This window comes from Eurosta solidaginis, chromosome 3, assembly GCF_040869045.1.
Source record: "Eurosta solidaginis isolate ZX-2024a chromosome 3, ASM4086904v1, whole genome shotgun sequence".
Lineage (NCBI taxonomy): Eukaryota > Metazoa > Arthropoda > Insecta > Diptera > Tephritidae > Eurosta > Eurosta solidaginis.
In genome coordinates this window covers 255096991-255124847 of record NC_090321.1, presented here as the reverse complement: position 1 = coordinate 255124847, position 27857 = coordinate 255096991, and the positions used below count along the sequence as shown (strand labels likewise).

Sequence of the window (27857 nt, the reverse complement as noted above, 5' to 3'; positions counted from 1 at the left end):
TGTGATTTGTTCTCAGCTTAAAAAGATCTCCGAAGGACTTAACCAGCACTTAACTACATCGTTGCCATGCAACGGTTCTCTAAGTACACTATAGCTTAAGTCACTTTTATCTTGTGTGGTGTCCCAACTGGCCTTCATGTTGTCCAAGTGTGAATTCCCTTCCCGGATTGGCTATCACGTAACCTGACCTTACCTAATGGTTTCTCTCAGTGAGAAATTTGTATAGGCTCAAAATAACGGTTACTCTTAGTGATCTTGATAAAAAGTAAAATGTGTCATACCAAATTTTCTGACTTAAATTCAGACTTTTGCAAAATCCCTACCAACCTATTACATCGTCTTGTATTCTCAAAGTCTCCATCACTTCTAATTTTTTATTCACCATCTTCAAAATCTTTCATACTTCAACCTTTGCTATGGCGTCAAAATGTTTATGCCTTTCAATTTTGTTTACGCACTTTGTTTTATCCAGTTAAACCAAAGCGCCCCTGGGCTGTCTGCTTCCTAATACTACACACATTTACCTTGCCACCTGATCACAAGCCAGCAGCAATTTAATTTCCTTCCCATCACCCACACTCATACTTGGAAGCATAAATTCGAACGAAGTTACTTTTAAATCGGTTGAACATTTGGTTACAAATAGCCACCGAACTCTACTCATAGTCCAGGCAGCCAAAGCCCATGCGAAGAATGCTTACTTGACGTTGCTGTGAAATGAACACAAGTTTTGGTCAAATAAAGAAAAAATAAATTGAAATTTTTTTGGTTGATTTTTATTTTTTGCTTTTTTTTTTTTTGCTGGAAAAAGTGTTAAAGTGGTTGGTTTTGTTGTTTGTGTGCGCCCTTTTCTAGTATCTACTTTTGGTGTGGCTTTTTGTATATCAAGTTTTGTAATTGACAACATTTTAAACATTTTATTTTCCTATTCTACTCTGCTTTGATATTTTCCTTTTAAGGTTTTCTTCACTTTTTTTGCTTGTACGTATTTTTTCGAACACCCACAAGTTTTTTTTTTGCTCCTTCAGTTCATTCAGCCCTCCGCTCCTTCCATGCCTTGCCAGACGCGTACTCCGTCAACCCATTCAGCCCATAATTCATGTTCGCTGACAGTTTTGCTGCAGCATTTGTTTGGTACAAACTCTTTTAGTTCGGTTTGGTTGAGTGCAAGCTCTTCATTTTTGTTTTTTTTTTTTTGTTTTTGTTGTTGGTGCTGCTCATTTTTTCACTGCTGCTGGTGCTGCCCTTGCTGCGACTATACCAATTGTATCTATTACACAGAATACAATGAAAGAAAACAACTAAAATATACATATTTTAATTCCATGATTTGTTGTTGTTGTTGTTGGAGCATATTCTATACTTTCATGTGATCCGATGTGTATCTGGAATGAAATAATTTTACACGCATTCGCACTAAATATGCGAATACCATCACATACAGATGTCCTTTTTGCTGCCGTATCTCTATTTGGGGGGAATGTAGGATTGCTGATATATTTGCTGACCTGCCACCTTACATACATACGTACATACATATGTATGTATGCACATCTGCATAAATATTGTAAAACTCATTCCAATATCGAACATCGATGAGTTGGAGTCTCTATGAATCCATTACTGCACTTTTAGAACGTTTAGATACATTTATGCAAGCTATTTTATGTATATTTGCTCTTTTGCTTTGCATACTTTGTTGTAACTAACAGCGTCAGGCTCTTATACAGGGTGATTTGTTTTGAAAATAAACATTTTGACAAATACAAGTTGGAACTGACATAGAGCTTGGACTTTACACAAATTGAATAGCTACAAAATGCGATGATGCGAAAGTCTACAACGCCTATAACGATCAAGGGTACCATTGTGGAGTAGTGACTTTAGGTCTAGGAGGCAGATGTTGGCCTAAGCAAAATGGTAGTACACATAAGCTAACAAGGTTTAATGCTTTGAGGCAGCTTGAGCCATTGCAGAGATGGAGACTTGGAAATAATATAAGTTACGATACGCGTGCATAAGGATGGACCCAATGAAAGGTCTGTTGCTCTTCCAGCAACACGCAGATTCTTAAAGAATCCAAATAACTGTATAGTCTTGAAGCCGTGTCGAAAACAGCACAAATACTGGAGAAAGAATGCTTAACATGTAGTCGCGTCAAATACTGAAATTAGGGAAATATTCTTGCATAGCATTTCATCTGTAAATGTGCTGCAGGGCGAATAGGAAAAATTTGCTCAATACGGAGCATACTTCGATAATAGCGGTTAATGGAAAAGCCGCTGAGGCTAAGGTTCAGTTGGTCTTATATATGACTATCAATCGAAATTTGACGCGTCCAACGCTTTTATTTAATTGTCTGATCAACGCCCTAAATGGATGAGGAGTGTGATGACTAGTACCTAGGACCTACCTAATTATTTTGTAGCTTTTAGTATTATTATTACTTCATGTAAGTATTGTTTTCAATAAAACCGTTTAACTTAACTTTTTTATTATTTTATTTTCAAGTTTTTAGTCTTTATTTAATTGCCTATTATTTCTTATTCTATTTAGTTCATTTAGTAACTCATTATTACAAGGACACTTTCCTGACAATTTGTTACAATCTAAGTCCTCAATACATAATCCTTCCAAAGACTTTACTCGACTCTGCGCCACGTATGCTTGTCTCTCCTCCAACTCCAAAATATTTTGATGTCACTTCTACCGGACTGTACGTAGTATTTGTTCCAAATATGAGCCAAATGGGACCACAAATACCATTTTTGGGAATATCTCGATCTTTGCGTCATCTAGCGGCTATTTTTTTCAAAGGTCGCTTTCTATTCTTGTGCGTATTTTGTGTTCCAAATATGAGCCAAATCGGACCACAAATACGATTTTTGTAAATATCTCGATCCTTGCGCCACCTAGCGGCGATTTTTTTCTTATTATTGCATTGTCATCGGGTTCTGAACTATATTCCAAGTTTCAAGCTTGTAGTTTATCGGGAAGTTACTTAAATTTCAATTGCAAAAAAAGTGCTGCCTGTCAAGTCAACCTAAATAAAACCGTTTAAAAAAGACACCTTAGTTGCATATTGTCAATCAAGCAGGTAATGCATAGATATATTCAATCGTGAGGCAAGAAAATCGCTAATCTCGATAGTTCACGACAATTGGGAGGGCCAAGGGCGATCAAGTCTTCCCCTATCTGTCTCTACCAACTTACCGTAGATCTCACCCTTTCTCTCTTAGCCGGACCACCATCATCTACTCGCATAACATGACGTAACCAGCGAAACCTATTGGCTTTCTTGATATTCGCTGCACTATATTCTATCTGCCAAAAGCTCATAGAGCCCATCAGTACTTGTCGTCAGCATCACGAAAAGGACCATAAATCTTCCGGAGAACTTTTCTCTTGAACACTCCAAGGGCCATCTCATATTTTCTCTACACCGTCAATGATTTTCCGGCAAATGTACATCAGGACTGGTGCAACTTGTAGGCCGTGATTTTTATTCGTCGTCGAGCTCAATTGTCTACTCTGTCCAAAGTAGCTCTTATGGGCAAGAGTTATTCTCCGGTTAAATTTTTATACTGACATTGCGTTGTCCTCAATGACGTGGCTTCCAAGGTACGAAAGCGCCTATTTTTTCTTGGATGACAGCAAAAGCTTCGTCAGAAGCAGAATGGCCGGTGCGTTTGTTAGGGCCTATGATATCAATATCATCAGCATACACCAGCAGTTGTTCGCTCTTGTAACAGATTGTGCCATCACAGTTTAGTTGTGCTATTACAATTTTCTTCTAGAGCATTATTGCCCCTAGAAGTGCTCCCTACACAGTTTAGGCACAGTCTGTACGTCACTAACTAGGTTGGCATTATCATTCCTGCAGGATTCTGTCTCGGTCTTGAGACCTTCCGTCATCCACCAGATTTTTTGGTAGAAGTTTGGTGCTTTATTCAGCCAGTATATGAAGCTCCTGTAGCAGGTATGCCTGTCATAAGACTAAAATACCAAAATGATGCAAGGGATTGTGTAGCGCAACCCTTTCAAGGGGCTGCCAGCGCAATTTATAGCTTCTCCAACCCAATTGTCAACCTCACCTACCCGTGGTGAATCCTGTTTATTTAGCAGCTCTGGCGACAAGTTCCTCATGGATGTAGGGGTGGGAGGGCGTTATGGCTAAGAAGGTTCCATGTGATCATACTAAATCGTTCCCGAGATGATCGGGCTAGTACCTTAATGGTGCTTGTGACCGGAAGGTAACAGGTCTATATCCGGCAAAGGGCCATCAACATCGATAATACTCCCCAAAACTTTCGGAGAGTGTTCTTTTCCCTACAAAAGCAACATCAGCAACAACTTGTGTTTCTAATTAGGTGTCTCACTTGCTTCTTCGCGGCGTGACACCTCTTAAATACAGCGAGCGTTGCTGTCCCGAACTCATCCTGGCCCAATAAGTAGCGACCTATCTTTCCGAGGCATCTCGACATTCCTCATCGTACTGACGAGATCGAGTTGATGACGGTGGTGCTGGTAATTCTGTTGGTGCAAGGGAGAAAGCTGTTAACTGATGTCACCCGCCATCTCAAAACTTTTAGCAGTCGTAAGTTGAGTGAGTTGAAGTGGTTTAAGCTAAAAAAGAATGTGTGCTAGTTTGATGTTACTTGCGCTAGTTTGCGTTACGAATTTACGAAAAAGTGTGTCAGCGCTAGTAACTACATCCCCGGTGGCATCTCAATAACTCAACACCCCACACGTATCAATAGTAGATTCTATGCTCAATCTTTCTTTTACTTTTCTGCTTATGTAATGTGTACTACACATATACAAGTGCAAAGTAGTTTGCCTTTGTATTCGAAGCTCTGCTGGTGTTGTGCACCACTGACCCACAACGATATCACTTTGGCTCCCAACAACAAAGAAATAGATTTTCGAAAGAATAAGACTAAAAATTAGCACCACCTACTTTGAATTGCATTGACTTCGCCGAGGCGCGTAGCGGTATTCAAGGTATTGATAAGCGCAATACAAAGCTTTATAGCTTCAGAGCTTCCGCAACCCAATTGTCAACTTCACGTACGCGAGGGGAATTCTGTTACAAATATGAACGTATCATACACATACATATTTAGCAGGCGAGGCTCTGAACCTAATGGGTTGGGGGCGGGATGGCTTAGTAGGTTTTATGTGTCATATTAATCGTTCCCGAGATGGTCGGGCTAGTACCTTAACCCTCTATAACTCATCACCTCGAAATAATTTTATTTCGATTCAATCGGATAGATTCGTGAATAAAAAGTCGGTTTTTTATTTTTTATTTCTAAATTATTTATTTTGTATGGATACTATTATAAAAAGGGGACTGTAGCTGACAGGCAATAATGAGCAACAGGGGAAAGAAAATTATCAGAAAAGTTATTAGCGATTAGGGAAGGTGGAAATTTCTTTCTATTGGAACTTTCGCGTATGCTTCGTTCAAGGAGTCCGCAACGGTACGTATTTTAAAGATTCTGTCAACGTCAGGGTGGCTCCTTGGAAGACATTTGCTATTGTCATTGAAATGAAGATTTTGCCGTATCTTTTCAAATTTGTTACAAGACATAACCTGTGGAATTATAGTTGTGCCTAACATGGAACTCCAATGGTTGGTTACCCTGGGTAGCTGGACAAGTGACATACGATATACGACACCAATAAACTGTCGGATTTCTATCTCAGATAATATAAACTTATTGTTTAGATCTTTCTGTGCAAAATAGAGGATTGTCTCATGCAACAATTTTTTTGTAAGTTCTGGTCGAAGTAAGTAAAGAAAGAACTGAATGGGAGTTTCAAGCTCCAAGATAACAGATATCAATGAATCGTTTCCAGTAAACGGCAGCTGCCCTAAGCTCAGCTCTAAACTCATTTTCTTACAAAGTAGCGGTAGCTTTTCAGTTTTTTGTCGCTTTGATGGATGAGTTGAAGTACTTGTGATCTGGGGCGACCTCTACCGCTTCTTCATGAATGAAGTTACGGCCGTCATCGTTGACGTACTCTACTCAAATTCGCCTTCAAAAGAGTCTTCATTCAGCTCTCCGAAATCCGAGATCACATCTGGGTCGGCCAAACTATCATCATCAAAGTCGAGGCCATCTTCACTTGCGCAATTGTCATGGAGGGCGCAGTCGATCTCGCTGTCAGTGAGAGATCGTAGTCGATGAGACATCCTAAAAAAATAATAAGTAACGCAGTCACGGTTTTCATGCAAGATATTTCCTCTTTTCACATAATGTAGCCTACAAGACACAAACACTAAACATCACCCACTGACAAAATACTGGGGATATATCTAAAACAAATAGTGGCACAATAAACTCTGAACTCTTACGTTATATATTTCTACAAAAAATATCCACAACATCCTCAATAACTAATTTTTTTGACATTATTTATATTTAGCACTTGCACAGTGTACGAAATTTTCCACTTCACTGACAATATCACTTACTCTGAAAAGGCTAACGGTACTTTATGTGCAAACACATGTTTCGTAGAAAGAATGAAAAATATACTACAGTCTACAATGCTTAACAAAACGAAAAAATAATTGCTGCGTGAATTTACGAAGGTTAAATGGTATGTTGCCTGTGGTCTACAGTATGTTGCAGAGGGTTAATGGTGCTTGTAACCAGAACGTACCTGATATATACCTTCAGGGAGTGTCTTTATCGTTAATACAATATTAACAACAGGCGCGTATACAAACAACGGTAAGGCAATTGATCGACATTATTTTACTAATGACAGTTGTCATGTAGCGCTTTTCCCCAAATTTCTTGAGCAGCTTTGGGTTATATGATTTCAAAATATCTAGTGCTGCACTTAATCTGCAATTATTTCCTATCAAAATCTGTCCACTGGAAGCACTCCTAGAAATTGTGAGTGTTTCTTTCCGTTACAAGACCAACAGAAATAATAGTAAATACATATGGGGTATTCCATCCCATTTCGACCAATTTTGTATCCGACCCCTTTAGAATTGGCTGAAAGTTTTTCTTCTTTTTCTAGCTTACGAAAGACGTTTTTCAGAATTTTTTCAAATTTTTTCATCCAACTCAAAAAAAGGTATGAATTTAAAAAAAAAAACACCGTTTTTGTTTTCAAAATGTTATAACTTTTTCAAAAATTTACCGTTTGGGATCTTTTTGTTTTTTTAATTTGTTTTTAAATGTACTTTTCGGAAAAAATACAAAAAAATGTTTAAAGTTTTTTTTTTAATTTTTCAGTTTTTCAAGATTTTTCGAATTTCGCCATTTTTTTTTTTTCATAAAAAACTTCAATCAATTCTGCAATCATCCCCACTAATCCCGGAGTGGGCCGATTTTTTTTTATTTAATTGAAAAAAAATTTTCAAAAATAAAAATTTTTTTTTATCAATTTTATTTATATAACAAAAAATGTAAGAAAATAATGCGGCCTAATGCAGTTGCTGGACAGCGAAAGCGAGTCATTTTAATCGTAGATTACCATAATATATAAAGAAAAGAATACTTAAAAATCATTTTCATACATTTTTTTGTTATATAAATAAAATTGATAAAAAAAAATATGAATAAAAAAAATATATATATGAGTTTGCCGGGGATTGCCCGTATCGCTTTAAATGTATGAAAACATTTATTTCAATCAATTTTTAATTTTTTTATAATTTATTTAATAATTTGGGAAAAATTTAAATATAAAATAAAAATATAAAAAAAAATCGGCCCACTCCGGGATTAGCGGGGATGATTGCAGAATTGATTGAAGTTTTTTATGAGGAAAAGCATGGCGAAATTCGAAAAATCTAGAAAAACTGAAAATTTAAAAAAAAAAAACTTAAAAAAATTGTTTGTATTTTTTCCGAAAAGTACATTTAAAAACAAATTAAAAAAAAAAGATCCCAAACGGTCAATTTTTGAAAAAGTTATAGCATTTTGAAAACAAAAACGGTGTTTTTTTTAAAAATTCATAACTTTTTTTCAGTTGGATGAAAAAATTTTAAAAAATTCTGAAAAACGTCTTCCGTAAGCTAGAAAAAGAAGAAACACTTTCAACCAATTCTAAAGGGGTCGAGTTCAAAATTGATCGAAATGGGATGGAATACCCCATATGTATGTGGTAAACATTTTAAATAATTAAGTCTTTTTGCGAAATTTTGACCAAAACAAACTTTATGACAACCCATATGCCATTTTATTGTGTTTTCTTTTTTCTTTAATATAAACAGATATCAACCCTTTTGATTTTAGCACAAAAGCACCTCATTTCAAATATAATAATTTACTAAATTTTTCGAATGCATAACACAAAACTGTACTCGCACCATGCATGCAAATGCATAAATTTATCAAACGCGCTCTTTTGTTTATTTCTATGATTTTTACAAAAAAAAATATTCAACAAAAAAAAAAAAAAAATATGCGCATTTCAACTTCAGTTGCGCTACACCTTTTCAACGACATTAATGCACACATACATATGTATGTATGTATAAATGCATGCCCAGTAGGAAAATCTATAGCAAAATAGTATTACAAAAAACTCGGATTAGGTTCCATTTCAATGTCAGTTCCGTGCTGATAGATTTCATCTTGTATTTTATTTTCGGTTCGAGTACGTAAAGGTTCCGGTATTTTTGGAACATCGATTTAATTAAGACTTGTAATTTCCCCTTAGCCTTACATTAATTCGGTTCTCTGTTAAAGCAGCCTAAGATTTACACTTTTCGTTAAGTTTCGTTATTCATCCTTCCATTGGATCTAGCTGGTTATCTAGCGGCGGCAACGTCAGCCCTGCGTCTAAAGGAGTTGTCGTGTTCGAACAACAAGGCCACAGGACACTCAAGTATACTAAATAAATATAGTTTTCTTCCCCCTAGCACGGATCGCTGTGCGTCCACAACAGTTGCGGAAACCAACTTTAAGATAAACATTCCCAGCAGGGATGACTGGACGGAGTCGAATAGGTGCCTTGCTATTGACAGCAGCATTTCCATATACACAGACGGCTCCAAGCTAAACGGTAGAGCTCTGCTTCAAACTACCCGACCACTGCAATGTATTCCAGGCAGAAGTTGCAGCTAGGATAGGGACACACACCGTCGGCAAAGAAAATTTTATTTTCAGCGACAACCAAGCTGCCATAAAATCTCTTGGCTCCTACATGTTCAATTCTGAACTAGCACTAAACTGTCGCCGATCTCTTGCTCAACAGAACCGCGTACACCTCACATGGGTCCCTGAACATAGGGATATCCATGGAAACGGTATTGCAGATGAACTCACTAGGCAGGGTACAACCAGGCAGGTTCTTCCTGGCCAAGAACGCTTAGGTATGCCCCTGTACACATGCAAGCTAATGCTAAAAGAGCACATCCACCGTCAAGCCGATAAAAGATGGCTGCAAACACCGGGGTGTCGAATATTGAAAGAAACCTGGCTTAAATGGGATCCTAAAAGATTCCGTCACGTGTACAGCCTAAGAAGGGATACAATTTCCACACTTGTGGGGCCACTAACTGGTCATTGCCTGATAGGTAGGCATGCAGAAAGGTTAGGAGATCCTCATCGTCGATTCTGTAGGAGTTGTAAAGAGTATGAGGAGGAGGAAACCGTGGTTCACCTCATTTGCAACTGCTCAGCACTAAGCGGAGTACGGCAGCGCTTTCTGGGAGCTCTATTTCTTGATAATCTGAGCCAGGTTGTGGAGCATGACGTCAAGGACCTGGTAGCTTCCATAAAAATGGTTCGAAGAGGAAAGGTAATGGTGTATTTGCGTGGTATAACAACGGGCCTAATACTACTGGCCTAAGAGTGCCCTCGGGCAGCCACCTCAACCTAACCTAACCTAACTTAGGTTTCGATTAGGTTTTGATTTTTCGTTTTAGTTTCGGTTTCTTTTCTGTTTCTATGCAGCTTATATTTCGATTCCGTTTTATTTTTTGCTTTATTTTTTTTTTTCGTCTGCAGTTGTCAGTTCAGAGCTCGTACTTGTACTGGTTTCTGATCCGGATCCGACTTAAGTGCCAGTTGCTGTCCTAGTGTTGGTTTTTCTACGTAATCCCGTCCCAGCTTCGGTTCAAATTTCGCTACTAGTTTTGGTTCTGTTTTCCGATACCGGTTTCGGTTGCAATTGCAATTTCTGTACAGGGTGTTTTTCTGCTTCCAGTTTCTGTTTAATTTTTCTTTCGACCTTCGATATCAGTTGAAGTAGTAGTGCCAGTATCTGCTCAAATTTCGGTTCCGACTTTTGTTTATATATTTAAGTTCCGGTTCTAGTTCAGTTTAAGTTCCAGGATATATGTATGTATTTATATTTAAAGTTCGGTTTAGTTACTCTGTTAAAGATCTAATTTCTTTTTTCGCCTTTTAAATACTCTTCTGATGTCTCTTCAAGTTTCGATTCATATTTATTTCAAAATCCGTTCTAATTTCAGTTTATGTTCGGGTTCCGTTCCGGTTGCATTTCATTGTGCCGGTTCCATTACCCATTTATTTTCAAGATCCGCTTCAGTTTCTATTCCGATTTCGTTTCCTTCAGTTCCAGTTTCCCTTTTATTTTATGTTCTGTTTGGAGATTCGGTTACGGTTTCAGCTGATGTTACGGTTTTAGTTCCTGTCTGCATTAATTTTAAGGTTTCGTTGGATATTCCATTTTTCTTTCGGTTCCTGCTCTGGAATCCATTTATTTTAAGATTCCTGTTCGGCGGCGCTTTGCTTTTGATCCGTTCAAATTTCAGTTTCTGTATCGATTCCGGTTTTGGTTTCCTTCCTGTATCGCTTTCAATTTATTTTCTAGATCCATTCCAGTTTCACTTTCTGTCCGGTTTTGGTTTGCTTCTAGTTCCGGTTTCCAATAATTTTTATCGTTGGGAATTCTGTTCCGCTTTCAGACACCATTTGTGATTCAAGATTCTTTTATTAGTATAGTTCCGGCTCTTGTGCAAGTGTCACATCGTGCAATATTTCCGGTGCCTGATTCAGTTCTCACTCCAGTTTCGGTTAATGTTCAAGTTTCGATTCCACTTTATTTTCAAGCCCCTTTTTATAATCAGTTCTTTACATTCATTTCAACCCGTTGTTGTCCTTATTTTTAGAGACGGCGGGCTAGTCTTTCAGTTTCTAGTTCACACTTAAAACTTAAAAATTTCCCTATAGAGATGCATCAACTCTTCCTGCACCTTCTGCTCATCATGGCTATGCCGCATAGCTCTGTCCTGTATGTTGCTCGTTAAGGTTAACTCTGTCCGTCCAGGGTATTAGCAATGCTTTTCTCTCGTTTGTATGATGGTGGCGCCTGGCTACCGGTCCGGGTGTCACTTCATTTGCATATATGCAAAAATTTCACAATTTTACTATTACATGACAGTAGTGTAATACAAAAAAATAATGCAACAGAAACAGCAACAATTACGATATCAGTATAGCAAATAGCAATAACAACCACTCAAATGCAAAAACAAAAATCAAAATGAGTATGTACAAAACTGTCTGTGTACAAACAGACAATCACCCAAAGGCCCACACTCAGGGAATTGGATTTTGTGTAATTTTCTTTGTTGGTGTAAGTACACTGGCACACACATACATAAATATCTACAATTATAGTGCAAAAATCTGTATATTTGATCCCCTAACTTCATCGTTTTGCAGATCAATGTGCAGCTGAATTTTATTATGACAATTTTTTTGCAATAAGTTTGGAGTTGAATTCATGAATTTTAGGTTTTTTATTGGTCATACTGTGAGGTTTATTATCTTTAATTATCTGTGATGTTTTAATAGTTGGGGCAACATTTTAGATTTTCAAACATTTATTAAATTTTGAACAAAACTTAAATTTTTTCTGATTTCAACTACCTATGCATCGCCAAACTGGTCTTTAGGAATATAAATTGGATGTATCCCCAAGGTTACCTGGCTTATAATATAGCCGATTTAGCACAAATGGTCGGAAAGGGGTTGCCATAATGGTTGTGCTGCCTAACTTGAGTGCTTAACAGTCTTTTGCTTCATCAATAAGGAAAGTGAGACGATCTATGATGTTTGTTGCGAGATGAATCTGAGTATGCTGGATCCCGAAAGAGACTGTTTTGGCGACATTCCCTTACAAACAACAACGCCAACACTCTCGGAGCTGGCGTCTGAAGTCTTATAATAACAAAAGTTCATTACCTCCACCTATGTAGACTCCACCAAAAAAAAGATGATCTAAATAACACATGCCCACACAATGACTTTAGTGGCTCTCCATGGCTAACAACAATATCTCTTTGACTCCGATAGGCTCCCAACAACAACAAAAATCTATTTCAGTAGAATAACAAGAAAAATTAGCATAGCATACTTTGGCGCATACTCAAAGCAAACGGTATTAATGGTTGCACCAACATTGATGCGCTGATGGTCGGCAGTTGTTGTCCTGGTACGCTTGCAGCGATACAATCATTGCAAACCTTACCAAGTAGCGCAACTAACAGCTGATCGCTCAAAATCAGCACACACACACAAACATTACTAATAGCCATATTACGAAAATCTTTAAGGAAATACAAGCTAATTTTTTAAATAGACATAAACTGTGGTAATTTTTGAATATATAGCATCTAGGACTCACTGTTTGCAGTAGTTAAGAGAAAATGTTTGTACTACCTTTCACTCTGTTCGCAACATAACCTCAATTTAAGCTGTCAAACTATATAGGAAACAATGGATACAATAATATATTTAAATAAGTTATTGTATTGCTTTAACGTTTTTTGAAATATAGTTTTGATGTTTGATCAAGCGAACTTAAGCTACGGAAAATTGGTAGGGTGGAAGCCGTTCAGTTCAGCTGTATGAATAACATACAATGCTGCATACCCTGACATGGTCAAGATTAACGAGCCATGAAAGACATTCCCGTTTACAGTTAGGGTCGGTAATGAGATGGTATGGTCTTTGTTGTTTTCAAGAAGCAAGATGGTATTTTGCGCATACGTTCCGATGCAAACATCTTCTTGTGCTATAGCTTATAAGAGAGCCATATTCTTGCTTACCAGGTTGCACTTCGCGCTCTTTGGCTAGAACCGATAATATTGACTCAGTACCAGCTGTAATCTGAGTCGGAAGAAGAGCTCCACCACGCACTTCAAGATTTTCCAGCTCTCTGCTATATTAGAATAAGATTATTTGGAAACAAATTTTACAACAGCTTCTTAGAACTTAAAGATATTAATCTCTTATATTTCAACTCAACGGGATGGATACGGAAGCACATGGTTACCGCCCTGCTTTATGAACATTCGTCGATCTTTCCTCAACACTCTTTCCCTGGTTAATTTACGAGCTGTTTTATTAATACAGCCGCTAATTACAGTCAGTAAAAACTTGCCACACTACAAACTAATATAACCGTTGCCCCTGGTTCAACAACAATTAAAGGATTAAGTGAATGTTGTGAATATGGGCGTGGTCTTCAACCGATTTTGATTATCTTCGCTCAGTCTTTATAATTTGGCAAGGATAGTGTCTCTGCCAAATATCAATGTAATATCTTTAAAGGCTTGTTAAACTTCCAGAATTTCTTCTTCTAAATGTGGGTAGTTCCACGCTCATATTCCAAATTTTTTTTAGAATTTATGTTTTGCGTTGTAAAACCAATCCATCTACCAAATTTCATTAGCTTAGCGCTATTCGCTTTTAACTATCTAATTTTCTAAATTTTCGATATCGAAAAGGTGGGCGATTTCGCTCATTTTCAATACCAATCTATTCTACGTCCAGATAAGCCGCTATACCAAATTTGGTGAAAATATCTCATTATTTGCTCAAGTTATCGTGTTAACTGACGAACAAACGGACATGGCTTAATCAAATTTTTTTCACTGATATTAGAGAAAAAGTATAAAGTTTAAAAACGGCGATTGTTACTACGACATGTTTCTAAATTTCACTTCTTTATCAGCTAGCTTTTCGGAAGCTGAGTATTAAACTCGAAATCTCCAACATTCATACTGTATACTAGTGTAAAGGCAGATGCCTAGGGCAGTGGTTTACTAAGCTTTCGAAAGCGCGCCTATAAGTATTCTACACATTTAGGATTAAAAACATATAGAATTAGCATGTACCTATTGGCAATGCTTGGAGACCAATTGCAAAGCGAGTAGCGGGGTATTCATATGGCAGAGTGGATAAAGGCATCTGCCTTTACACTAGTATAAAGTATGAATGATGGAGATTTCGAGTTCAATACTCAGCTCCCGAAAAGCTAGGTGATGAAGAAGTGAAATTCAGAAATATGTCCGATGGTTACCATCGCCGTTTGTAAACTTTGTAATTTTTCTCTAATATCAATAACAAAAACAATTGTATAAAGCAATATGAGCATATCTCGCTAATTAAATAAGGATAACCAAATTTTTTTCGATACTGATGATTTTGATATATGGAAGCCTATATCTATCTCGATTCCTTAATACCTGTACAACCAACCGTTATCCAATCAAAGTTATAATACCCTGTGCTCAATTACAGCTGGGTATAAAAATCTGTCGATTGAATAACTAAATAGAATGTCGAGAAGATCGCCAGATTTACGAGTGTAGTTCTCGATTCATCGGGTCTCGAAATTCTGGCTTGTGTTCGAGAAGAAATGGTAAGCTCTAAAAGATATCCAAATTTCAGCGAAATCGGTAAGAAAACACTATTATTCGATTGAGTGGGCATGGAATGTTCCATATACATACGTACATGCCTACTTACTAATTTAGCTATTTTGTATGCATATTAGTGTGACCGCAAGTTATATGGACAATATTTTTTTTCGTATTTTCACTTGACAAACCCCTTATATTTATTCCAAATTAGAAAAAAATTGTAGATCGTTTGCATAATTATTGGGCGTGCCTTGAGTCCACAAAGTTAGCTAAAAAAACATTTATTTCCCACTATGGCTCGCTTTAATTGTTTTTAACTTCAGTAATATTTATTTTATAGAAAAACTTTATTCACAAATATTCTAGGGACATATCTGATGAACAATGTTGCTCTGTATTAGTTTTCTTTAACATTAATATTTAATCCAGAAAAAACAAAATTAAAAAATAACAGAAAAATTTTCATATATCTTCGCATTCTTTGCCTGACGATTATTTATTTTATTAAATGGTATAATTATAAAAAGTTTTGTACTATAATCTCCTTCGTGCTCATAGGAATTGTTTTTGATAGTTTTTGACTCCTTGCAGTATATTTTGTTTTTGTTCCTTGTCTATTATGAGCATTGGGTTGTAGTCTTGCATCAATTTCACCGCTCGTTCAGCTGTATCGTTTACCACGTGAATGTCATTAACAATTTGAAGAGCAGTTTTAAAATTACTATCCGCAGGCCATAAACTTGGATCATTTTTCAAAAATGCTGTATTGATTTTAAAGCGAAGAAGAAATTGTTTGTCTCAGAAGAAATTAACTGATCCATTCCTCCTTCAATATCATGCATAACATTTAAATTTTTAATTAAGGCGCGTTTTACGTCTTTATCTAAAGTCTCACGACTCAATGCCTTCACATCTCTTTTTTTGACTCAACAGAAACACTGTTATCAAAAAATGCTAAAGCCACACATTCAGGACTCAAGTACCATAAGTGGTTTTTAAATTTGTGTAATGCAACTTGAGATATATCAGCATCAATTTTTTTAGAAGAATTAAGTTTTTTCAAAAGCTGGAAATCTTTGTATGTTGCTTGTGCAGCAGAAGCATATATTAAGTAAAGCTTTCCTATCTTTTACTGCCAAATCAAATTCACGTCGAAAAAAAATTATTTTTAAGCAGTATATAGCTTTTTTCATCCATCTCGCGTGGTGGACAGCCCCAGGGGCGCGAAAAGCTGCATCGCGAATAGGTGGACTCTCACCAAGAAATATTAGTGTTAGTTCAAGAAACTCCCAGTAATCATATCTTGGCTGTTTAGTTTTGATCGTATCGTTCACACATTCAATTATTTTATCTTTATCTACTGTTAAATATTTTTTGACATCATTATCTTCCATTCTAGACTGATAATTATTTTGGTTAATATTTCCCTATGTATTTTTAAATTGCTCAAATATTTTAACATTTGGGCTTTCGGTTTTGCTCATCTTAACTTGAAAGGCATTTTTCAATACGAATTCCAAAATGTGGTGACGGCAAGGTAGCCAAAGAAGCTGCTTTTGAAGACTGTGTCCAATAGTCGTACAGGTTCCGTTAAAACGGCCTGTTTTTACGGCAGTTGTGGCTTGTATATGATCTTGAAGTCCCTATTCAAATATAGTTTTACAAAAAGCAGACGCCTGTTCTCTGCCAGTTCCACTTTTAAGTTCGTGCACTTCAATTAGTTGCTCCGTACGCCCGCATGAAGTTATGATTGGAAGTCTGTCAACTTTTTCATTCCCAGTAAGAGTTGGCAACAGCTTTTCGTCTCAGTGCAAACAAATTGCACCAAGTTCGTTCTTGTTGAAACGTTCTTTTATATTTTCGAACTGTTCTGCTCGTATTTTTTCCCTTGCATTATGTATAGACGTTTTTATAATATAGTTTTGCACTTCAAGACCGACTGCTTCCACCACAGATATAATTAAATCCACGGCTTTTCGATCACTAACCTTGCAAAAATCTAAAGCGGCTGCAAGTTTTGGAATCATAAAATTTTTAAATCCTCTATTTTTTTTGGCTGGCGTTGGCATTGCAATTTCTGCTCCCAAGACTTGCTAAAAAGGAATTAAGTGTTCTGGTTACAGTTTTGTTAGGTAACCCTGCGTGTTTCAATTATTTCTCATCTACGTTTTATATGGTTTCATTCTCACGTTTTACTTATAATTTATAACCTTGAACTTACCTCATAGCTAGCAGCGGTTTCGCTGATATTCCTCTCCGAACTGCAGGAAGAAAGTTCAGCTGTTTCATTTGAATAAAGACAGTACAAATAAATATATGTTATACTATATTTAAAATAATATACGATTTCTTCTTACTAGAAGCAGCTAATGTACGGTCGTTCTGATTTCGTTGGCGTTCTTCCATTCTTTCTTCGCTTACTGCTGTTTTGTAATCGATGCCATACATAAACCCCGGTCTACCTTTCATTCTTTGATTCTCCAAAAATAATTTGTCCTCTGAATTTTTAATAAGGTCCTGTGCATTTGCACTTGCTATATCAAATAAGTCATCTAACTTCGGCGTCCACGCCTCTTCTCTTTCTCTTTGCGTTTCCGATTTAATTTTAGAATTTTTATTTACTTTCCTCCATGCACTATAGAAATCTTCAAGATTTTGTTATGCAGTGTTGCTTGGTTCTAGTGGGGATTCGAGCTTTATCCCAAAAAATATTCACTTCTTCGATCACTAATTTAGCACTCTCAAGTAAATTTTATTTTACTCCTCGTAAATTAAAAAATAATACCTTCATAACTTCTTCGTTAGAAGGTAGTTTACACCCAATTAAGGAAGGAGAAAAATAGCCTAACAAATGAATTTTTTCACGCAAAATTCTTGATGAATGTTCAATTATTTTCAATGCACGACAATAAATGAAATGTAGTCGTCGCTAAAAACAACAAAAATAATATTCTGCTCTCTGCTAATTATATGAAAATATGTTCGTATGCAGAAAATGCGAAGATATGTGAAAATTTCGCTGTTATTTTTTAATTTGGCTTTTTCTGGATTAAATATTAATGTTAAAGAAAACTTATACAGAGCAACATTGTTCATCAGATATGTCCCTAGAATATTTGTGAATAAAGTTGTCTATAAAATAAATATTACTGAAGTTAAGAACAATTAAAGCGAGCCATAGTGAGAAAAGTAGCATTTTTAGCTAAATTTGTGGGCTCAAGGCACGCCCAATAATTATGCAAACGATCTAAAAAATTTTATATGTAATTTTTTTCTAATTTGGAATAAATCTAAGGGGTTTGCCAAGTGAAAATACGAAAAAAAAAAAATAACGGTCACACTAATGCATATGCTCAAAAGAACAAATAATCCATTGTCTCACAATCAGCTAATTCGGTTAGTAGCCAAGACATGAACAGCTGCCAATAAAAATCTAAAATTCGCAATAATATAAAATGAATGAAAAATGCGAAATAATTCCATAAACAAACTTCAAAAACCCATAAACAGCACTGCAATGCAAACAAATCGGTCGCGAATTGCTTTCTAGTAAATGAAAAAAAAAAAAAAATAAAGGAAGGTTGAAATAATTTAATTATAATAAAAAAACAGAAAATAAGAAATACAAAATTGTGTACAAATACGTTACATGCATACAAATTAACCGTACAAAGATACTATATACATACATACATACGTAGATATGTCTTAATTTATAATTAGTGAAATACATAAATTCAAGTTTTGGAGGCTGACAACCGATTACTTTGCTATGATGACACAGTAGCAGCCACTGAGACGGTGAGCCGTTTATAACATCAACGATAGGGACATTCCAGTTCGGGGCTGGGACAGCTAGAGCATTTCAGTAAAGTATAAAACGAGCACTCGAGACTTACATTCGGTCACTCAATCATTCAATCGCGCTATGAGCTATTAGTCATTCCCATGATACCGACATACATTTTTGTGACAATTGACAATATGAAAAAAACAAAAAAGGTTTTGGGATTATGAAAGACAATTGGAATGTAAAACGGTTGGCAAAAGATAAAGAAAAAACAATGAACAAAAAATTTACATATAAATAGAAAGTATTCCAAGTTGTGTACCTATACTAGAAGAACATGTTGTAAGTATGTACACTAAAAGAAATGCTGCTAGTAAAATCAACAAATCGGTTCTGTTTTCTTGACTTAACGAAGATTCGGTGAAATTGGTCGAATTATGGTTATTTCTACCGAGTTCTTGGTCAAACGAACAAATTAGTTAAGTCATTTGAACAGAAGAGAAATTGTCCCTCTTAAGTTAACAAAATTCTGTAAAATTGACAGATTCCTGGTCAATCTAACTTATTTTTCTGTTAACACGACTGATCTTACATGTCATTTCGACGGCGATCAACTGTCAATACATGATCAAATTTCAAAGAGAATTTTACGCTCACTGCGCTCTCTACTTTGTACTTATGACGATGGTGCCACTTGTTAAAAAAAGACACCAAAATAAGAAAACCATCAAATCGAAAAAACACACAAAATGGGAAAACAACAAAAAACTAGTTTTTCATTTATCAATACAAAAAAACCCTTTTTTACTGTGCAAAAATTATGAGATACCGCGGCACCCATCTTTCGGGTACAATTTTGCAACTTCTCGTCCAAGCGAAATGCAAAATTGCGCCCTCTTGTTGCAAAAGTTTTGTTTGAACGAACAGGATTTTTCCAAAGTTAGTAACATTTTGTTCAAGTTTTTACGAATTTTCACTCACGCCAACAAATTTAATAAGATAATAAAAACAGCCTTTTTTAATTTTGTGGTTATTGGAGCTTTTCGGCCGATAATTTCAAGACAAAACACAAGTTTTTCTTTTTCTCCTACGCGTTTCGATGGGTATTTTCCATCTTCCTCAGGGAGGCTGTATATTTTTAAATGTTGATGTTTCCGACAACATAAAAGTTTGAGTTGTTTTGGAATCGTTTCAACTTAAAGTGTTACGAAAATTAAATTTGCCGAATTACATGTAAAGTTACTCCAGTGGCGAATTACCTTCCTGCGATTTGATTCTTTACTTTTCTATAACTTACAAGTTCTCTTTTTAAAATGTTACGTCAAACATTTATACTAAAAGTTTTGTTCGAAACAATCAAGTGTGGCAACTACATGCGAGAGAAGAAATTGAGAATGAGCTGAGCTGTGACTGAAAGAATTGAGAATCAGTTTTGTGGCTACTATTTTCATTTCTATTTGCAAAGCGAAGCTCAAAACTATAAATTAAATAAATGTTAAAATATAAAATTTGGTGAAAGTATGTTTAATAAAACAAAATAATAAAGTGTATAATGTTTAATGTGTGCCAGCATATTTGATGTAGCCCAATTGACGTTCGGTTAGTAAGTGCCACCGTGGTGTGATGGTAGCGTGCTCTGCCTGCCACACCGTATGCCCTGAGTTCGCACCCCGGCCAAAGCAACATCAAGATTTTAGAAATAAGGTTTTTCAATTAGAAGAAAATTTTTCTAAGCGGGATCGCCCCTCGGCAGTGTTTGGCAAACTCTCCGAGTGTACTTCTGCCATGAAAAGCTCTCAGTGAAAACTCATCTGCCTTGCAGAAGCCATTCCGAGTCGGCATAAAACATGTAGCTAACGTCCGGCCAATTTGTAGGGAAAATCAATAGGAGCACGACGCAAATTGGAAGAGAAGCTCGGCCTAAAATATTTTCGGAGGTTATCGCGCCTTACATTTATTTACAACTTTTTTTGTTCATTTGACTACTAAAACGGTCAATTACGAATCAACGATTTGTGCGCAGTTGATTCAACATCTTGTTGCGATGGATAAAAATTTACAGAAATTTCGGTTGAATTGACCCGTATTTCGGTTAATTTTACCAGTCTTTTTCTTTCAGTGTATGTATGTAGAAATACTCCCCTGCAAAAAATACGATTAGTCTTGAAAGAATCCGAGATGAGTCGCAAAGGAGTATGCGACCAATGCCAGTTTTGATCTCTTTGTATGAGTTGAGCCGTTCCATTTTGTTTGAGCATGTCCTATGAAGAGACTAATTGTACCCATTTATACCCGAAAGGGATCAATAGGACCAATCTCCTTTGTACCCATATGGTAATATAAGAAGGCTAGTCCCCTTTCGGGTCTATAAGGAATCAAATAGGGTCCAGCCGCATTTTTTATGGCAGAAATAAAATCGAAAGGTTTGCCAAGCCACCAATCAATTTGATGTAAGTTGTTCGCCCGCTTTTCAAAAAAGAATAAAACATATTTTTCGAAAATTTAACCCTAAGTCCGGCGTAGTCGTTAAGTTCTAGTAATGTAAGTTTTATTTTACTCTTTCGTTGCGGTTTTTTTAATATTTCTTAAAATGGGCTACATAGATTTCAAACTGACTAATACCAACTGTATCCGAAAGGGACTAAAGGTGATCAATTATGCCCAAATGGAGACAAAAGAGATCAATTTCTTTACGGAATAATCACACAATTTTTTGTAGGGTCATGAAGAATGAATGGTCATATCAAAAAATACTCTCATAAACAAAATTATTTTACAACTGCGGTTTCAAACATTGTTTTTTTTTTTACATTAATGGCAATTAAATATACATTAGTCTGATGCTCAAAATGTTTTGCCTTATTGAGTTGCGAATTCGTTTGTCTATTATTGACAAGTAAATACTAATAATAAATACTTCATTAATTCGCGCCTAAAAATCTGGGCGGTTTTGAGCATTTCGTAGAAAAGAACACCAGTCAATTCCTCTGCGAGAGCCTAGGGCAGATAAAGTCTTCCCCATCTGTCTTTCCGAAATCAGCAGATGTCTCCTCTTCCTCTGCTGCGATTGAAATACTTTTTAGAATGCAGGGATCTTATCCATTCACATAAAAAGACCTGCCTAGCGAAGTCATTGGGTTTTAATTTGTTACAATTTGAATTTTTTTCGCAAAAATTTCTCTCGAATACTTCAAGAACCATCTCATCTTATTATGGCACCATCCATGATTCTGAGCAAAAAATCAGCGCAGGTATGTTGAGGGGTTTTTAGAGCGTGACTTGTGTTCATTGAGTTAAGGCTTTACTTCTCAATTGTTTACATATGTACATATGTATGTACCTCAAAATAGCATGATTCATTATCAGTTGAATTTCGCGCCCTGACTTTGTGCTGTTGTCGCCGGTTCCCAAAAAGACGAATACAACATTAACGTGACTGCTAAGGCGTGGTCTTTGATGACAGCAAGTTCTTCGAGTGGGCTTTGTTAACAGCAAAACCCTCTTCCTAACACGTTTATCCTGCAGTTAAAATTATCTTCTCTAGCACTAGAAGGTGGCCTTTTCTAAGACCTTGGTAGGGTTTGAAAAGCTCGGAGAGGTCGTTCTCAATCCGATTATGTTACCCAACGTCATTCGCATGGCCGCATAAGCTGTGCTGGGCACATAAATTCAAACATAGCACTCAGCTCCTTATTTGATGCAAAAAACTTGCTTTGAGGAGATGACGCATCTGTTTCTCTCATTAAGGATATTTTAAGGATTGAAGTTCTGATCGATAGTGGACCTTAAAGGCCTTAATCCCTAATAATATGACTTAATCAGTTTGTTACCTCTGAGATTTTGTCTTTCGCACAATCGAACCTTATATGCAGTATTAAGCAGGGCGATGCTGCGGCATTTTACGCGTTTTGTGGATTGATCAGAGCATTTCTACTACGCATGTGAATTGCTGCATGTTGTTTACCAACTCATCGTCTCCGTTTTCAGAAAGCTCGGTCAGCGGTCGATTTGTTATTATTTAGTTGGAAATGTATATTTTGTTGTGCCCGCAAAAATAGCAGAATATACTCTACATATGCATACCTGTGGTTCCAAGTCAACGGAAGGGGTCGGGTTTGCGGTTTACTGTGTTGATCCAAAAATAAGTAGATCATACAGGCTGCCAGAATACTGCAGCGTCTTTCAGTCGGAAATTATAGCCGTGAAGAAAGCAGCAGAAATTATGTAGGAAGCGTGCTTAATCTGCAGGCGCTTCAATATATGTACATATATATTGGTAAACAGGCGGCGATAAGGAAGTAATCTCATACCATACTTCATCATGAAGTGTTCTGAAATGCAAAGCAGCATTGGAAAAACTTCGCTCAGGCCGGACCATACATCTGTAATAGGTTTCCGGTCATAAATGAATAGAAGGTAGCGAAAAGGCCGTTGAGTTGGCAAAAGGGGGGTGCAACACTCGCTGAATCGACGGTAAACGTCTCAATCCATTTGGGAGAGATCAAAAGGAGACAGGAGTTGCATCAAGCAGGAATGCCGTGAACAGAAGCGCAGGGCTGCAAAATGTCTACGATAATGTGCAAATCTTACGATATTAGACTCACAAAAAGTCTCATATCTCTGAAGAGAGAAGGGCTCACGATGGGTATACTAACTAGAAACTGCCTTTTAGCATAATTAAGCACAGCGCCCACCTAGAAAATTTAAATTAGAATTGCAGAGGATTATACGCTTTTTAACCGTGAGCTTGTCTCCTGTAGGCTATGTAGCCCTGCAACTACAGCAGGGATCTTCGTAGCTACAGCCAGGGAACTTAGGAAAGTGAAGTCGACGAAGGAATGAAGTCGATCATGTCTCAAAGGAATGCTTGTGCCGGAAAAGCAGAAAAAGGTGCTGCCGGTAGAGGCGCTCGGAATTGCTAACGTTCGAACTTCGTGAATAAGGGACAGTCCCTCCACAAGATGCCATTCCTTGGATGATAATTTTTGAATGATTCGCGAGAAATTAAGCCGCGTTACATAGAAATTCCAATCCCGAATCACTCCTTTTTTAGATGCACATAAACCAAAATTTTCCCAAATATTAGTTTTTTAAATAAGAATATCAAATTATTTAAGGTAAATATGCCGCCCCCGTTATCGTTGGGGCCCTACGCCGCTGATAAAGAAGTGATCGACGCAAACCTCTAGTAGACATCATATTCATTGTAGGAAGCTGATGTCAGTCTTGGAAACGAAAAGTATATCAACAAACCGCGCAGCAGCATCTTCTCTGTTATAGAAACTCAGTTCATTCGAGTTTTAATGAAGATGATAAGCATGATATAAGATTGCACTGCAGCTAGTAATGTCAGCTGAGCAGTATAAATAAATAAATGAAAGGCGCAATATACCTCCGAAGACCATCTAGGGTAATCTTTACATCCAACTTGCGTCGTGCTCCTTTTTTAATTTTTCCTACAAACTGGCGGGATGAGACATACATATATGCCTTACGCCGACTTCGAACGGCATCTACAACGTAGATGAGTTTTCACTGAGAAGCTTTTCATGACAGAAATACACTCGGTGTGTTTGCCAAAGGGGCGACCTAGCTTAGAAAAGCTTTTTTTCTTATTGAAAGAATTTGTTTCAAAATTTTTGATGTTGCTATGTCCGGGACTTGAACCCAGGGTCTTCGGTGTGTTAGGCGCAAGCACGATACCACCACACCACGGCGGCCGTTAGCTGCGCAGTATGCGCGTCAAAAATACCGTCTTAGGTATGCCATAAACAAAAAAATTATGTTCTTTATGTTAACCAACATAAATATGTAAAACTGAGACCGAGTTTACAAAGCTTCTCATTCGCAACGAAAAAGAAACTTTACAAAAACAAATCTACATACCACCAAATTAATAGAGGCAGAATGTCTCAGTTGTGTTGTTAGTGTAGAAATAAGATAAACTGAATTAAGCAAAGAGATAAATAGAAGCAGGATAGCCTAGTGGTTAAGGCAACTGCAGTTTCCCGTGTGATTCGCGGTTCGAATAACATTACGAAAATTGCCTGACGATGAATTTGTGGCGATTTTCGAAATGGTACCATCGCAATATGCCAGTAAAAGTTTCTTCCTTTCTTTTCAGTTTCTCTTTGAAAAACATAATAATTGAATATTCAATTATTATAAGCCGGTGTTAAGCTCATGAATTCTTAATAAAAAAAAAAAAATTATGATTCTACTTGATCGCTGAGTTTCATTCATTTATGACGGGTTTTCGAAGGGGTTAAACTCACAAATCACCCTAATATTCACATATTTACCCACATATAAAAATGATAATCGCCTTTTTATGTATTTTTTGTTGCTGTTACTTTTGCCGTTGATTGTTGTTGTTTTAATTATGATGATAACTTTTATAAAGTAGTAAACAGCTGCGTTCACACTCCACACTTTACGCAGCTGCTGCCGCCTATGCGCCACATCCACCGGAACCTTTTCGTAACCAAATAAATACTTATTTTTATTCTATGTATGTAGATCGGCGCGTCTCAAACGAAGCGTGCCATATCTTAAGTAGTACATACCTACCTAGGTGTACTTATTGCCACAGCGCACCCCAATTCACTTCATCCACCCAAGCATATTTGCTTAGTTTCTTATGAACTCTGTGTTTTAGTATGAAAGTATCGTCTATACTTTTTGCACGCACCTGAGTACTGTACAAAGAAGAAAATTTCAATTAGATAAATTTCGTATTTATGCACAATTTTTGCTTTATTTACGGAAATTCTGTCCATCTCATTTTGTTTCGCTTTTACATCAACGGTGACGCGCCGCCGCGTGCTAAGAAGCGCTCAACTACAAAGAGCGACAAAGCTAACAAAGCAGCAATAATGATAGGAACAACAACAGAAAACAATCAAATCGTTAACAAACGCTAAGATGCGAAAAAGAAAATAAATTAACGCAAATAAAGTTTAGGTTTATTTTTTTTTCATTAATCGCACGCTATTTGTTGGTGTTCGCTTTTGTGCGCGGTGCGGCGCTGCGCTACGTTAACTTGCGCGCGTCACCTCCGCGCCGTCCATCAATCGACATACAAAGCTTGTTGGCTTTGTGCACATTATTTGGGTTGTTTGTGCTTGTTATTGTAGCTATTGATTGTTGTTGTATTTTGCTCGTGTACTTATTGTTATTCGCATGTCATTATTTTATACATAATTTTTTTTTCGCATATCGCAATACAATTTTGTTTCATATTTTTTTTTGTTTTTATTTTGGCATATCGCGGCCATTTGCAAAGAAACGCGCGCTCGATGTTGCCATAGCCATGTCCAAAGAATTTGCACCGCGTGCTGTGCGCGCCGTCCACCACTAGTCAATCGTGTGTGAAGTGATCACTATAGCGTGTTCTGCCCATGTTTTTACTCAGTGTTCCATATATTTATTTCATTTATTTTATTCTTTTTTTTGTAGGTTGTTCCAATTGTCTTTTAATTTTTTTCGCTGCGCGATTTATTTTCTTATGCTCATAATTTTTTTTCTTTTTATTTCCTTTTATTAAATTTTTTTTATGTTTGTTGCCCAAAGTTGATCTGCGCTCCACTTACACATACGCCTCTGTGCAACACTCATCGCGGTTGCATAAACGATCGTAATGATCGTCGCACATATCACATCGAAATCGAATTGAAATTGTTGGTCGACAACTCTTCTCATTTGTTCACTTTTTCAATCGCGCGCTCTCGTTTCCTCTTTTCAATATTACGCTATGCGCTGATATTGGCGATTTTTGTGTGCTGCGCTTCAATTATTGCAGCTGCTATTGTGATTGTTCAACAGCATGCCACAACTGCACCATTTGAACAACTACCCACAACGCGCATCACACATCGAATAGTCACAACTATGCCGCAGTCACATTCATTGTCTCAGCCACATCCACATCCACAGCACCAACCACACTCACTGCATTGCAATGTACACCAGTCGCACTCGTATTTCGATTTGACTTTCGCATGTGACGACGTGTAACCATGCAATATCTGCCGCCACCGCCTCAACTGCATCAACTCCAATTCGCTTCACTTCATTCAATTTCAACTTCAACTCACCTCAATACGCTGCGCCTCCCCCCCTTCCATTATCATCACACGGCCGCAAATGTCTTTCTATTATACATTTTTAGTTAGTATGTTTGTCGTTAACAGCATTTTGACTGTTATTGTTTAGCCATTCGCGCGCATCAACTGGCCGTATGGCTTGGTTGACGTTGGTCAAACCTCCGCGTTCAGCTCTCTGTGCTCAATCACCGCCGTCGACATCGACAACTGGCTGTCTGCTTTACTACTTGGTCGGTTGGTAGTTTGGTAAAGTGAGGTTATTGACTTTAAGGTCTATTGGTTCTTGTTTTGCTGTCGCGCCGCGTAGCGCTGCCTCTGCCAACTACGCCGTCATCATCATCGCGCTAGTGTCAGCCATCAAATCGCATCGCTGCTATCACTACTGCCAATCAACGCTGCACCGTCGCACAGCTACAAATACCACTTTATCGCTTTATTTGCAATACAAAAGTATTATTTTAGTTGTCGCGTTCTGCGGCCTGTGGGTAGGGCAGGTCTTTTAGTCGTCACACTGCGGTTGTATTCTGCATTTTTAAATTGTTTACTGTTCATATTTTCGGCTTAACTGATTATTTGTGCAACGTGTTGCTGCCGCCAGCAGTCTGTTCAGGAGTAGTCGACGCGTAGAAATCAAATCGTTGAGACACTCGCAACCGTATTAACCATTTGACGACGCGCCCCTACCCCTCACGCTAATTTCTCTGTCTATTCGGTGCTGAATGTTGTTCTTTAAAAATTGTTCTCATTTAAGTTATTGTTCATATTTTTTCAGAGTAATAAACTGCAATGGGGTCACTTTGACATACTCTGTTTTAGTGGCTAACTGAAGTTGACATTCCTCCCCCCCCCTCCCCCTTCTAAAAAATTGTGTAAAACATTTATCACCAATACTTCAGCCCGCATGGTGCGCTTAATTTGGAACACACTAACCATATCCAACGAAAACATTAAAACAAGCCGCGGAAAGGAACAATTTGTGTGATGGACACCACGCCAAACGTACCACGAACTTTGATTTGAGCGGACGCACCTGGAATGTGTGAACTCTTAATAGTTTTGGCTGCTTGTTGCTCTAGAGCAAAAGTTGACATTACCGCCAAATCGCAAATGCCAAAGATGGGGCTAGGCATGAGAACTCTCATTAACATAACCGTTTGAGAAATTAAGAGCGAAAGACGGAAATAGACTGACACGCCAAGTATTTCCACAGAGAAGACGGGTGATATGAAACAACAAATTTAAATAATCTCACAAAGCATCCGCGGTAAGGTGGGTCTGTCTCTAAAAGTATCTAAAATCCACAGAC

The 27857-nt window shown here is 37.2% G+C and overlaps 1 protein-coding gene and 1 long non-coding RNA gene across 11 annotated transcripts in view; one reads left to right on the top strand and one right to left on the bottom strand.

The window, feature by feature from the left end:
• Positions 1–27857, top strand: part of tou (toutatis) — a 252314-nt gene that overhangs the window by 106325 nt on the left and 118132 nt on the right. The window lies entirely within an intron of this gene.
• Positions 18157–26549, bottom strand: LOC137247089 (uncharacterized). 2 transcript variants are annotated; one of them, XR_010951774.1, is made up of 4 exons: positions 25211–26549; positions 25013–25144; positions 24749–24920; positions 18157–18589 (listed from the first exon to the last, which is right to left on the bottom strand). It is a non-coding gene; the product is annotated as an uncharacterized lncRNA (long non-coding RNA). The 2 variants fall into 2 exon arrangements; XR_010951775.1 differs by having other exon boundaries at positions 24753–24920.